This window comes from Bidens hawaiensis, unplaced genomic scaffold, assembly GCF_021521415.1.
Source record: "Bidens hawaiensis isolate Kalapana, Puna unplaced genomic scaffold, B.hawaiensis_p1.1 tig00040584_1, whole genome shotgun sequence".
Lineage (NCBI taxonomy): Eukaryota > Viridiplantae > Streptophyta > Magnoliopsida > Asterales > Asteraceae > Bidens > Bidens hawaiensis.
Window position 1 is genome coordinate 92425 of NW_027497162.1, and position 16033 is coordinate 108457.

Here is a 16033-nt window from a genome sequence, read left to right on the forward strand (position 1 = left end):
CTTTTAGTCAAAGAAAAGGTGTAATATATAGCTTAACTATATAGTCAAAATTCATGGAGCATTTATGCTAAAGAATTTACTAATAGTCTTCATGGAGTATTTATATCAGTATATAACACACCATTGAATGGATGGGAAAGAAATATCAGTTTTGACACTGATATACCAAATAGAACCCAATTTATAATTAAAAAAACCGTTCATAGATAGAACAAATAGAACCCATAAAGCTTCGCCCCTGAACACTAGTGCAATTTTCAGAAGTTCAGTGTCTCCAATTTCAGGTAAAAGATTATGTTTTGTTACCTTAAATGACATCGAGTGAGATTTTTAGAGCCTATATATAGTACCAAACTTTCAGTTGACGTCTACTGTAATGTTTTTGTATGTTTTTCTTTTAGTTTTTCTATTCGTCTTATCCAAAATTACGATCCTCCTAATACTTAAGTAATGTCACAATTTTGTTTAGTGTATTTTTACATGGATTTAAGTGCATATTAGTGTATGCACAATGTTATTTACCGTAGTCAACCTCTCTGAAAAGGTTTGAGTTTTAGGTTTGGGTTTTCGAGTCATAAATAGAGCACATATATAGACACGTATAGGTTGCACACCCACAAACACATGTAAAGTGACATGGTGACATTTCCATAATTATACGAATAATGTAATTATATTTTTCAACTATCATAACAATAATAATTATGTTATATAGTTATCAAATAGAATTATTGTGGGTAGCATAACGTTTTTTTGGAGTGATAATTGGAATGGGGCTGTGGCTCTTAAAGATAAATATTATATGTCTTTCTTAATTAATTTGTCAAGGAACTATACTCAAGGACGAATCAAAATCAAGATCAAGGCAATCAAGAAAGCTCTACCACCTTCGATGATATGATGACTTTATTGACGGCAATGGTCCAAAAGCAAGATTATATGGACAAAGAAGTGGTGCAAAGGATGGAGATTTAAGATAAATCTCAAGCGACTTTGGAAAAACAAGGGAGAGAATTGGCAGAAGAGGTAGATCAAGTCAAGAATAATACATGCAAGCGATCTAGTGATACCACTGTGAATCCACAACATCATATTTTGATATTCAAGAACGTGCACATCAATGTTGTAAGTATAATTTCAAATGATCATGTTCTAAGAATGAAACGATGGAAAAATAAAGGTCGCGGGTTCAGTTCTAGGTTCGTTTAAGAAAAATAAAGTTTAGAAATTTAGTTACTTTATGATTTAAGAAAAAGGAGTGTTGAGGTTTGTATATCTTTTATATTTGAAAGAAATTTTGGTTAAAATATGTGTTAGTTAATTTTAGCGAGTTCGGTTCGTTTTTCAATAACGAAATCTTTATTAAAAAAAGAAAAGTTTAAGCGAGTAGTTTTTTTATGTCGGACAAGAACCCAGGGTTGAGTTAGGTTTATGTTCAACATTTTTTAGATGTTAAAACAATGTTTAAAAGGCATAAAAGTCATATTTGATGTTTAATTAGTAAAAATATGTTCGTTGACTTAACTGAACATTAACAAACCGAGTGAGAAAATGCCTCATTACCACATTTTACAATTAGTTTGATAATATGATAATGATCAACATGTGAAAACAACCGAAAACAGTCATATAAATTATCTTGGATAATGTACACAAACTTGAAAAACTTGGATGGTTTGACTTTGAGAAGTCAAAGTAAACGAAACACGTACCAAAATGAAGAAGCTAGCATGCAATTAAGAGTAGATGGAGGTGTGATTTATATAGTCATAAAATCTTTAACAACAATGCAAAATAAAAAGTTAATTCAAGAACTAGTCAAAAGCTAGTGTTAAGCAATGATAATGAAGAATTAAGTGGTTTGACTCAATTGATGAAAAATATAGATCTAACTAATCAATTTTTCACATGGTTTTGACTCCATTAAAGTAAAACATTTTTACACATGTCCTTCAAATATGTCATCTACATGGGATGCAAACTAATCAATTTTTATTTATACATATTCCACCTAATTAATTAATTTTTTAATTATCATTCCTTCAATTTAATAAACTTTTATGTTATATGATATAGCAATATTAATGCATTTATTAATATTTAATATTTATTAATTACCTCAATTAAACCAATTATGATTTTCTTAAAATTATATTATTAGCAGTTTCGAATTACCAAAATTAAGTTATTACCTAAGAAAGAATGACTGGTTTCAACAGCTTGTTTAATTGCTGAATTTTTTTTAAAGGGATATTATGGATTTATGGGTCAACAGTGTCTGGTACAAGTTGACTACACTTGGGCATAAAAATTGTAGCGTAGTTGAAAAACAACTATAGCAGGTTGATATATTTTAGGTTCAATGATACGGTTTCTTATCAAATAGTTCCTAATGTTTCGCAAATAATTTGCCCTTATACTATTTTTTTTTTGTTATCTCAAAGTTTCTTTTTGAATTTTTTTTATACAGTTATGATTAAGCCGTAATGGACAAAACCAATCCGCTCATAGTCGGTAAACGGCATAGCCAATGGTGTTATGACTAAGGTCGTTTCTCTATATGTGAATGAGAAAACTTGACCAATTTCAACTAAAAGATGGTCATGGTTATTTTATATGTGTGTTTGTAATATTCAACCTCTTGCTTTGCATGACTCTAGAAAACAAATGCAAAAGCTACAATATTACATAAAATTATATATATAGACAAAGATAAATTTATTACTCATGTCATGTTAGGTTTTATGTTAATTTAAACAGGTAGATTAGACTCACATTTAGTTCAGGTCAATGGTTTTTTAGTAAAATTAGTTTGGCTCAAAACAAATTCAGGGTTCGGTTCGAAAATGATTGTTTTAAAAGAAAATCAAATTGGTTCGGTCAAAAAATGCGTGCCAAAAAGGATTAAGATTCGAATACATTGGGGTCGAATCGTGTTGTTTTAAATCACAGTATTTTCTAACTTAAAAACAAAATTCACTATTCAGGTATTCTTAGTTTTATATTAATTAAAACAGGTGGGTCGGGTTTCGTGTTTGGTTCAAAACAAGTTTAGGTCAATGTGTTTTTTGAGTAAAATAAGTTCGGGTCAAAACAAGTTGTTTTAAAAGAGTATCAAATTAGTGGGGTTAAAATGGGCGGGTATATAAGAGTTATGATCAGAATGAGTTTGAGTTGAAACGGGTTATTTTAAATGATAGTATTTTTTAACTTAAAAGTCAAATTCATTATTCATGTATTTTTAGTTTTATGTTAATTTGAACGAGAAGTTCGAGTTCATATTTGGTTCAAAATAAGTTTGTTAAAACAGCCGGTATTTTCAAACCCAATGAAAACTTTTTTCGTTGAATTATTTCTTATACATATGAACAATTTATGTTCTAATCCATCGTTAATATTATAATTAGTGTAATGTATAATTTCATTTATGAGAATTTATAATACCTTACTAAATTATTTGGCATTATGGATTTTTTTTAAATAAGTATAATTGTTTCATATGCTATGACATATATTTCATATTTGATTTCACTTATAACTTGTATCGAATGTTTAAATATTTTTTTATTGACATTATATCATTTTTCAGCCCATGTAATACACAGGTTAATAACCTAGTATTATAATACTTGAATAGGGTCTAGGTATATTGAGGATGAATATCGAAAAAATTTAATAAGTTTAAATAAATAAAAGTAATTACATAAACTTATATATTAGTTGTACGCATTCTATTTGATAAACAATATATTGTTTAACTGAGTTTACAGACTGACATGATGTGAATGTTGTTTTGTTAATCTGAACATGAAACTATTAGTGAATTAAAAATCATATAAAACTTAAAGTTACTATGAAAGTAACTAATATACATGCATGGGGAGTAAATAAATCAATAACGGAAACTTAGTCAAATATTATATATGTCTGTAGTAGATGATGATGATGATGATGATGATGATGATGATGATAAATATGATAACAATTATAAAAAATTATAAAAACGAATCCAAATGACATTAAAATAAATATTTTAATTAATAAATGCGAATCTGAATTATATCGAAGCTTTAAGGCAGGCCAGGTTTAAAAATTGACAAATGTCACATTATGGGTAATGAGAGCGGACATTGCTGATGGGTGTGCATCCTTGTATAAGGATCACACCAAAGATGAGTGTTTTGCGATCAACATGTCAAATGAAATGTCATAACCCGATTATGGGATTAGGCGTGTGACCAACTGGTTGTACCTAATTTGTAAATATATCAGAGTATTGGTTGCAAAGCGAAAGTCTTTTTATTAAATATTCAAAACATCAGGAATTAAATACATGTATTGTTTTACAGAAGAGTTTAATTTGAAAAATGATAATTTACATCTTTTTACATTATCAAAATATATCTGAGCCATCATATCGTCTAATGGCTGAGCCACCATCTTTTATTCTCTATTCCTTATTACCTATAAAACAGTTTATAAAGTACGTCAGCAACATGCTGGTGAACACATTGACTGTAAAATATTTTATGTTCTTAGTTATTTCCCACGGGTATCTTGTGATCAGGCCTATCATGGTAAAGTAAATAACTGAGTTCTGAAATTCTGAAATACTATTTTAAACTCAAGCTCAACTCGAAACCGCTCAGCAAACGCTGCAACATTTGAGTACTTAGCAACTAGCAATACACAGAAGACCAATCCTAACATGGGCATAACTTGGCCCCGGCCCGTCATGGCGGAGGAATGACCAAGCGTGGCACTGTGGCCTGTGTGCCCACCTATTGATCACATATGTAAGGATCCATACAAACGTGTACAAATAATACGATATCATGAGGGACAACGACTACCTTTGTTTAAAGTCTTAGGGATCCATGCTCCCATGTAAACTGTGTGTATATGACTCGTTTAAAGAGCTGTAATAGTGTGAGTGTGTTCACCTTTGTTATGATCAGTGTATCTCACTTATTGATGTTCTGCACGTTATCTCGAACATGTAGTTTCGAGAATAACTTGTATAAATATCTAGATCAAATGATCTAGCTTTAGACTTTTAGTCTAATTTATATACAATTAAACCTTGATAAATCATTTGTCTAAATTAAACGTTTAGACCTGTAGCATTCTTGTTTATTAATTATGTCATATGTTTCTTCTTCACGACAAAATGTCTATTTATAAATATCTTTATGTTTCTTCTTCAAGAAGAAACGTCAATTTGACTATAACCATTTTATGTAAAACTTTATGTTTCTTAGTCATGAAGAAACATATATCAATTGAACCTTTATTTAAGAAAATCTAAAAATATACATTTAAAACTTTTAAAGGTTTAGACTATACTCCTGACTAGGGTCTAAGATATGTATTTAATTAACTTAAGCAGAACCCTACCTTAACAAGGTATTTGGGAATAAGCTTAAGATTGAATGAGCAGCACTTCTACTACACGTCGGGTGTCGGGGCTTTGTCGGGATTCCAATTGGTTAGCACGTACTACGAGGCTCGAGTTTTCGGATCGTCGTTAGGGACCGGTGCACGAAACCGAGGTAAACTATGGGTGTGATTTGGTTGTGATTTAAGGAATGTAATTCCCCCATCTCCCCCATTTTATAGCCAAGTTTTCACTCTGTCGCGTATCGCGACGTTGTAAGAAACAGGTTGGTGCATAGCGCGATGTAAGGCCCCGGTCCCGGGAGCCCTACTTTAGCGTTGGATTTACTCATAAACACATTTCTAAATATCATAGTAAATTAAAACTTCGCGAAATAATTAAAAACATCAACCTATATATTACAAAACACAAATCTTGTCTTAACATAAGTTAACTTGTCTTAAACATAACATAATAATTCATAACGTTTCTTCTCAAGATGTCAGTCTTCCAGTCCCTACCATGTGCCATCCTTAAGCCAGCTCCTTTAATCTATTTACCTGCGTGCATACTAAATGTCTGCTACGTTGAGTGAGTTCTAGTTAAGCAGGTAACATACATTACACTCACATTCTTACACATACACACACACGTATATATATTACATACATTCGTCCTTACTTTCGTACTTCCATACATTCGTACTTTAACTTACTTTCATTATTTTATACATGCAGAACCATTCTACGTTTTAAAGAGCCTTTTGCCGTATAACCTTCGCAGATATTATTAGGGTCTGCAACCTTTCAGTCTTCACAAGTATTATTAGGGTCTGCAACCCTTTACTCTTCGCATATATTATTAGGGTCTTCAACCTTTAACTCTTCGCAGATATTATTAGGGTCTGCAATTCTTTACTCTTCACAGTTATTGTTAGGGTCTGCAACCATTTACTCTTCGCAGATATTATTAGGGTCTGCAACCCTTTTAACTCTTCTCACATATTATTAGGATCTGCAGCCCTTTAACCATTCAACCATACAGACCATGCATGCCATACATACATTAGTTATATCTATTCTCGTGTACATCTTCATACATAAATTTAACTCTTTCTATACCAAACAATATCATTTATAAACATTCATATGGTATACACTTACCACTTAAGGTAAGTGTATTAACTAATCACATTGGAGTATACACACAACCCCGTAAACATAATCGAGACATGGGGCTAGAAACTCACATGAAGTCGGTTCCTTTCTGAGTTTATGGTCACACCTCTCCTTAGCTGAGCACGGTTAACTGTTTAACAAGTTACGAGTATCAATTATCTATTTCTACCACTTAATACTTCTAGGTTAATGACACCCTCAACTAACGGGGTCTGGGGGCAGCGCCCCTAGTAGCGGGGTCTAGGGGCGGCAGCCCCTAGCAGGGTCCAAGGGGCAAAAGCCCCTGGGCTAGGGTCGAGCTGTAAAACCAATTTGGATCGCATGTAAAACCAATCGCATGGGAGCATTTTAGTCGCATCGCATGGTTGCAAAACGAATCAAATCGCAAGAGAAAACAATTTGCATCGCACGAGCAAACGAATCGCATCACATGAGAAGACAATTCGCATTGCATGGAGGAACTAATTGTATCGTGTCACACCCAACCTAAGGCGGAAATGCCGGGGTGTGAGCCGATTGTCCACAGCTCGAAGATACTATCATAAATAAATGTGACAATATCTATTAAGTTAATTATTTCCATATACAGTGCACATGTATTCAAAATACAAATAAATAATTTAAAACATGTAAACCAAACAAGTCTTAAATAATAATTGTCTTCATTAAAACCCTATGGTCTTTCTAAGTGTTCATACTTCAAACTTCAATTCAATGACAACCTGCATATGGGTAGAAAATAGAGTTTGTCAACAACACATGTTGAGTGAGATTATCACCAGTTTTTTCAATGATATAATATTAATATAATAAATAAAAAGAAATAAGCAAAACATAATAAATGTTTTAAATAAATCAAACCATGAGCAAATAAGATGTCAATTAACCATTTCCAAGTGAATCGGGCGCTGGTAAATCAACCATGAGTAAATAATAAAACCGTTGCCAAGCGAATCGGGCGTTGGTCAATAATATGAGCACCATATACAATGGAATACGTTGGACCTCTCCGAAATACGAATGCGCACATAAACAAGTAAGCACGTAATAAGTATATTTGATCAATCACACACAATTACACGTTTGTTATTTTTGAGATATATTATGAAATACGAATAATACGTATATGTCCCCAAAATGTTTAGAAAATTTGGTAAAATAGGGGAATGATAAAACTCACCTTAGACTAAGGCAAGTGTATATAATTAAAAATAAACGAGCTAATGGTTAAGCGAGTCGTCCACTACGCGTCGAACGGGATAAACAATCAGAACCTGAAACTTTGAGATATGATGACATAAGTAAATACAAACTTAATGCCACTGGAATTGATCTAAATGGACGTCTAGAACTCCGCTTATGTTAAATTAAACGTTTAAGCGAGTCGATACTAACCAGAATCCGAACAGCGAGTCAGAAGTCGCATTTTTGTCAGTAGCCTTAAAATTTCGTTACGAGAATAAAATTCTTCTGGGCCGAACGTTGAATCCGACGAAAAGCATGAGAAAACGAATAGTCAAATTTGTTGACTGTTTTGCCCTTTATCAGTTTTTAAACGAATTGACCAGTCAACACCCTTTAACCACCGAAATTGATTGAAGGTTATTGACTAGGGAATATGTAGGAACGATTTTACAGTTTACAACTTACCCGGAAGTGAAAGGATCGATCAAGAGATGAAGCCAAAGGTCGATGCATAAGCAAAGTCAAACTTCAATACTTATATCTTCAAACAAATAAGCAAAAACTGAAGAGAATGATGAAGAACAGAGGAGGTGATGGCTATAAATGTTAAATTAGGGTTTAGGGAAAGTTTATGGCATATAATATGTGGTTTGTTTGTATAATATATGCAAAAACGAACCAATTTGGTTAGTTTGCTCGTTAAAGTAACCGAATAAGTATTTAATGACGAAATCAATGAAATAACAAGAAGATTTTGTGCTTGATCAATGGGTTATGTATATGGACATGTATTTTAGTTATCTTCCTTTTCTTGGACCTTAATTCACTCGATTTATGTCAAAAATAAGCGATTTGTAAGCTAAAAACGAACTAGGAAAGATAATCAAAAATCAAATCTGTGCAAACACCCCGTCGCGCCGCGCGGCCACCTTGGGTGGTGTCCGTCATGCAGCACCCCAGGTCACAAAGGGAAGGAGTTTCATTTTTGACAATAATAGCCCTTGTAGTTTGAGAATTGGTTAAATATTGAACTTTTTATGCACAAAACAGGATATGAACATTCTATGAAGTAGAAAGGGTATGAAGTGAACATGAGAAACTTAAATAATTATAAATATTTGAGTTTTGATTAATAATAAAGATCTAAAATATTCCCGGGTCGGGTTAAACATAGACAAATACAGGTTTGAAAAATTAGAGATGTTACACATTGCATGGATGCAAAACGAATTGCATCGCATGGGAAAAGAAATCGCATCGCGTGGTTGCAAAAGGAATCACATCGCATGGGAAAACGAATCGCATCGCATGGAAAACGAAAATGAATCGCATCGCATGGATGCAAAACGAATCGCATCGCATTTTTTATATGAATCGCATCGCATGGCTATGCGATGCGATTCTTTACCGTTCAATCAGACTCCTTTTGTTCATTTTTACCATTTTAAAGCCATTTTCCTCTGTAACCCTTCTTTATGACCCGATTTCACTCTTTTTATGGGTTTTGGGTTGTACCAACTTTGTCTACCCGTGTTTTTCAAGGTCTGAACATCACCTTTTTGTCCTATATCGCACACGGTGGGTTACGGCCAACCAAGTTTGCGTTTTTATTACATCCTACTGCCCGATCTATCGTTATATTAGTTTGCATGTCGAAACCAACCTTAAAACTTAATCTTTTTAACCAAAACTCACCTTACGGTCTAGGGTTTGGGTTCAGATCTGAACAGCCCGCAGATCTGATGGTGTTTCTTGTTGTTTTAAGATGTTGAACATGAGATTTGTCCTTCCTTTGGCTCGTGTTTGGATCTGTGTGTTAGAGAGAGAAAGTGTATGTGTTCTTGAGTGTGTGTAGAGAGGGTGGAGATGGAAATGAGGAGTGTTTGGAGAATTTGGGGTTTGAATACTCCACCTCTTGGGCCTAAGGCCTGCAGCCACTCTTTCAACCCTATTCAAAAGTCCTAGGCCTACCACTCAATCTCTTTATACTTAACAAAATTTAAATAACAACACACACAATAAATACTGAAATTATCTTTTATTTATTATTCTCAAAATACAGATGCTATAGCGACGCCGTCATAGGCTTGTTTGTCATCACTGGACTCACCACGTGATGTTGAGTTACTACCAAGTGGCTCGACACGTGGTCTCGGCTACTTAATGGCTACTTTGCGCATCGCGATGGTCAATGAGGTAAATCCATCGCATAACGCGCCACCGCTCAATATATCAGATATTTTCAAGTCCTTCGCATACCGTGAGGACTTGAGTTTTGTCAATCATGATTCGTGATGGACAACCAACTTTTGTTTTTCTTATGTTTGGTGTCGGTTTTTGTCGTACATAATCGGGGTTTCGGCTCTTAATCATTTTGGGAATATTTTTGGTCCTTCAACTTCTAAAGTTGGAAAAAATATATCAAAAGTTTCGGGATGTCACATGAAAAGAGTGATGTGGATGTGAAGAATAAGAAAAAGGTGGTGAAGGCGGTGGCAACACGAAAGGAGAAGCCACAAAGAATGAAGAAGATAAGTGACTCGCCTTATAGGAATGATCCAAATTTGAAGTCATCAAAGGGGAATGGCTTGAAGAGCATGCTGGTCTATCATAAGCATGTAATTGGGGGTGAGGGTGGGGGTGGGGCCGGTGGGGGGTGTTCTTAGGTGGAAAATTTTCACCGGGCCACCATAAGTGATGACGGGAACTAATGTTGTACATTTTGTTTGTTTCCTTTGTTGTATTATTGTACTTTTACTTTTGTTTTGCTTATGTGCACTTTATTTTCGTTTTTGTAGTTGTCAAATTTATGTTATGGGTGTGTTCCCTATATTACACTTACGAGACCCCTCACTCGTTCACCCGGATGACAGGAACTAATGTTGTACATTGTTTGTTTTCTTTCTTGTATTATTGTACTCTTACTTTTGTTTTGCTTGTGTGCACTTTATTTTTGTTTGTGTAGTTTTTAATGTATGTTGTGGGTGTGTTCCTTATATTAGGCTTACGAGACCCCTCACTCGTTCAACCGGATTACCGGTGCTAGGGGGGTGTAGGATGGATTCAAAATAAATCACCAAGTGTCTTTACCGGTCCACATGTATAGGTCTTCAATCATGGTCAAATTCTTTAAGTTGCTTAAAAGTTTTTCCAACAAATTTTTATTGAAAGGAAAAATGGAACGCTTACTTGGGGATGAAAAGTTAGTAGGCGATGGTATGCATCTTTCACATCATCAACCCTTTTCCTCCGAATTCATGAGATCTTGAGCCACCTTGAACGTTTGAGACCAATACACCATTGCATATAGATTTCTTTGTTTAAGTGATGGACCATTATGCTCGAGCATGCCATAACTTGCATGCTTTGATAACATATTAGGGTAGTGTTTGGTATACAAGAATGGAGGACGGAATGGAATGACCCATTGTGAGATAATGGAGAAAAGCGTGTTTGGTTGATCAAAGAAATGGAATAACGCATGACCTTAGTTCATTTCATTCCCTCTAAAACACCCCAATTTCATTCCATCCATATTCGATTTTTTTTTTCATTCCAGTCTCTCTTGTACCTTACATCACCTCCACCATCAACACCACCCACTACCATCAACACCCACCACCACCACCCCCACCACCTCCACTGCCACCAACCACCACCATCGCCGTCCATCGCCACCGTTACCACCACCACCACCAACCATCGTTGTCGTTACTAGCCGCCCACCCCCGCTGCCCGCCGCCTTCAGCCATCGTCCCCACCCCTTACCACCACCTATCGCCCACGCCCACCGTCACCACCACCGCTGACCACCACCACCTCCACCATTACCGCCACCACCCACCAGCACCACAACCCATCTTCAACCATCATTATCTCTCGTCGCCACCGCCAACTACCATCACCGTCCACCATTGCCATGACAGCCACCTACCTCCCACCACCAACTCCACTCACTACCATTAAAATTTTTTTTCTTTTTTTCCTACATACCAAACAACACAAAGTAATGGTTTATTTCATTCTCATGTGGTAACCAAACATTTCATTAGAATTGTAATAGCCCATTCCATTCCCTTGTCTATTCCATCATCATGTTCATTCCATTCCGTCATTATTCCATTACCTCATACCAAACAGACCTTAAGACCTTGAACCAGTTGTTTGCACGAAAATGATAAGAAATAAGGAGAACCATTTTAATTTAAACTTTTATTGAAATAAACCATCCTACCCATAATTATCCACTAGTAGTCCTATTGAAACTTTACCTCTCATTTTGTTAAACCTATTTTATAAGCCACACAGCCTTTCTAAATGTGTTCTAACCCATGGTGGAAATCCGAGTATTCGTTAATAGTTGGCGATTTTAATTTGTTTATCTATAGTATAAAAAAAAGATAAGAAAGAAAGTTACTTTTATTTCGTAAATAACCCACGTTTGCACTTACAAGTTGTTTATTTTCAGGTTCAGATAATAAATCGGACTTTCACCACCATTAGCCACTAAATAAGACCCTATTCCACACCATCTACCCTAGCCTAAGTTACAACCAATGAAGTAATTGACTGTTGTATCTTAATTGCGTACGGGTGGAAATGTGATTGGCATGCAGGTCTATATGATATGGTTCATATTTGGTATTTGAGGGTATATAAATACTAGCTCATCATTGCTAGTCCATATATGAAACCGAGTGGAGTTATCATTGTGAGGGGTGTGAATGCATGTGCATCATTGTCGAAAAAAATTACCTAGTTAAGTATTCTAAGTTTTTAAATTACATCATCTTGTATGTTGGGTTGCCAATCATGAAGGTTGGCGATCTTGCGAATTGGGATAACTGTTGTGTCGATTAAGGTGGATGTGTTGCATGAGATTTTGCTTGAGGGCAAGCAAATAATCGGTATGGGGGTGTGATAGTCGGTTGCATTTCTTGTATTTTAGTTACCTATTTTATATGTTTTTCCCTAAATTTTGCACGAATTTTTTCATTTCATCCATGTTATTTAATATCGGGTCATCGAGTCTTAAAGAGTGTGTTTTGGAGCTCTAGAATAGGTTTTGGCAAGACCCCGAGCGGCTAGACTTGGTAGAAGGCGAAATGGTGGTAATTCAGTTTGTCAATCAAGGTGGATGTGTTGCATGAGATTCAATAAGTGTGGGGGTGTGATAGTCGGTTGCATTTCTTGTATTTTAGTTACCTATTTTATATGTTTACCCTAAATTTTGCATGAAGTTTTCTTTTCATCCATGTTATTTAATATCGGGTCATCGGGTCTTAAAGAGTGTGTTTTGGAGCTCTAGATAGGTTTTGGCAAGACCCTGAGCGGCTAGACTTAGTAGAAGGCGAAATGGTGGTAATTCAAGTCCTGATGCCCTAGGCGCATGGGCATAAAATTATGTAAGTTTTAGGGTTTATTATGTATCTATGAGTTGAGACAACAATTTATGTAATCATTTGGTTTGAAAAATCACGAATAGAGTAATTTTGTATTGTTATGAACTTGCATTGTTAAGATTTCTTCGCATCGTTAACCTCATAAGATGATAATTGCTATGATTATTGATTTGTGTTAGGGTTTATAAATGTTCTTAATCTATATTGCATATATTTGTCCTTATTTCATATTGTGAAGATTTTCCTTACTTCATTTACTTGGATAAATGAATATTGATGCCTTTTGTTATGAATTGTTTGCTAAACCTAAATGATCATTGTGTCTACATGAATTCATCTTCGTAGTGTGCTATTACTTATTCGCAATCATTGTTTACAACTTAAATTTACTTATTACAATTTGTTATTTATTTCCATTAAAACGTGATAGTCATTGCTCTTATTTCAAATCAAAATATATTTCGTTTATACAACTACTTGCTAGCTACACAATCAACAATCGATTAAACTTGCACACTGAACACAAGCTCTAGCTTCATGGTTCAACATACTTCTTACCCTAACTAGTTTAAGGTAATAAGAAACCTATTTCTCTTTATCTTTGATATGTACCTTCGACGTCAAATCATATATAGTTATGTGTCTGTATTATTTTCAGTTAGGGCCACATGAACGTTCTTGAGGGCTATCGTGAGTAAAGATGGAGCTCTAAAAGGTACACAAAATCCATGTTTTTGTGAAGATTGAAGGATGGCAACTTATCTAACTCATATTCTTAAATAGTTCATTCTTAGATGCATATGGGGGTGCTCTAATGTGAATGATGAATCTACTAAGTAATTACCATGTTGCAAATTTTAAATTAAATCCAAAAGATAATTACATTGAATGAGATGTATTTAGGTATATCGTAAGAAAATTTATAAACTAATATGATGCATTATTATCTAATACCATCGATATGTTTAATTGAAAGTAACAATTAGACATTCTTTAGGGACTGATTTAATAGAAAAATGATTAAATTATTCAATTTTGGTGATGATGATTGAGGGGAAAAGGCAGAAGGCATGGGGTTATGAAAAAAATAACAAATTAATAACAAAAGGTGGTGGAGGTGAGAGAGTGAATGCCTGAATGGTAGGGTATGAATCCTTTTTACCCACTTAAAGTAAAATAAAAAAGAGATAAAATATTCTTGAAAAAGAAAGTAAATGGTCACATCCCATTCAATCAAATTATAGACGTAAATCAGGCTTCGGAAGTCAAATGGATTCAGCAAATCATGTTTCTTGAACTATTGGTATGATCGTTGACTTATATGTGAGTTTTCAGGTGATATTAAGGATCAAATTCCAATTTATTTTAATTCAGCTAATATTGTTTTTTAAGTGAGAGTAAGGTGGTGTTTATTTTTTGCCAGAAGATCTTTCTGGCCTTTTATGTCTGCGTCGCGCAGACCTTTAGGCTTGAAGACTGTTTGTTTTTCTGAAGACATTTATTTAAAAAAGGTCTGCGCATCATCTTCTCCTAGAAGGCATAGACCATAGTCTTCTTGCATCTTCTATTTCCTTTTTTGCATCTGATATATCCATAAGACATAAACATACTTTCATTCACCTCCAACCCTAATCTCTCCTCTCCCCTCAGCCTTACCTCCTCCACAACTGCTGCCACTGTGCCACCTGAACCACCGCCGCCGCGCCGCCCTCTGAATCGCCGCCGCCTGAACCACCGCCGGTCATCTTCTGCAACCTGTCCTCACGCCGCCGCCGCGCTGCCTAATGAACAACCGTCACCGGTCATCTTCTCCATCTCATATTTGATTTGTTCAGGTTCGATTTTAATGTTTGATTAAGTGATTCTGGGTTGTTTTCATAGTTTTATTGTACTATTTTCCATTTGGATAAGTAAAAAAAATCACCAAAAATAAGCTATTTCATCTCAATTCCAAGTTGTTGATAGTCGGTTTTTTGTCTTGTCACTGTGTAAGGTAGTTTACTGTTAAATATGATATCAGATCAATGAAAATAAAACCATAAAAGAGGGAATTTTCAGTCTTATAACTTCTAGGTTGTAAAAATTGTATCTTTAGGATATTTAGAAGGTAAGTAGTTTAATCTTTAATTATTGGTTAACAATGGAGTTTTATGTTTAGGTTTGATTTATGTCTTGAAAATTATTTATGTTTAGGTTTGACCGATGAATTTGTTGAGCAATACGATCAACCCAATTTGTCGTTCGAAAATACTTATGTGGACGTTGATGCTGATGAAGACGAGGTTGAAGCACATGGCACTACATCAGACGGGAATATATGACACGGTTACGAGATGAAATTGTTGAGCTGTTAAAGTACAGAGCAAATGATTTAAAAAAATGTTATTTTGGTTATATAAATATTATTTTAGTATTGTTTGACTATTATTTAAATTTCGATGTTGAAGGACTTTTTTATTTAAATTCTGCTTATAAAAAAAATTATGTTTTATTTTAGCAGTCTGCAGACGTTAAAAAACAAACAGTCTTCTTCTTGCAGGCTGCAGAGGTTTGGTCCACCTCTTCTGCTGTAGATGCCTGCAGATGTGGTTCACACACTGCAGACATTTTACCTCTGAAAAGACAAACAGCACATAAGGCTTTAAATAGAAAAAATTGGTTATGTAAGCACAGTAATTATTTTCTAAGACTTCTTAGTACCGGTTGGTTAGTTGAATTCAGAGAAATTTACCAACCAAACACTAAACACTATACACGTAGTCAATGCCTTTAACGGAAAATAATTCCAATTCCTATCAAGCATTCCGATTTTGTCAACATTCCATGAAATAAAGGGACCTTATATCATATTTGGACAATGTATATATAGTAAACTTAGTACCCTTTACTCA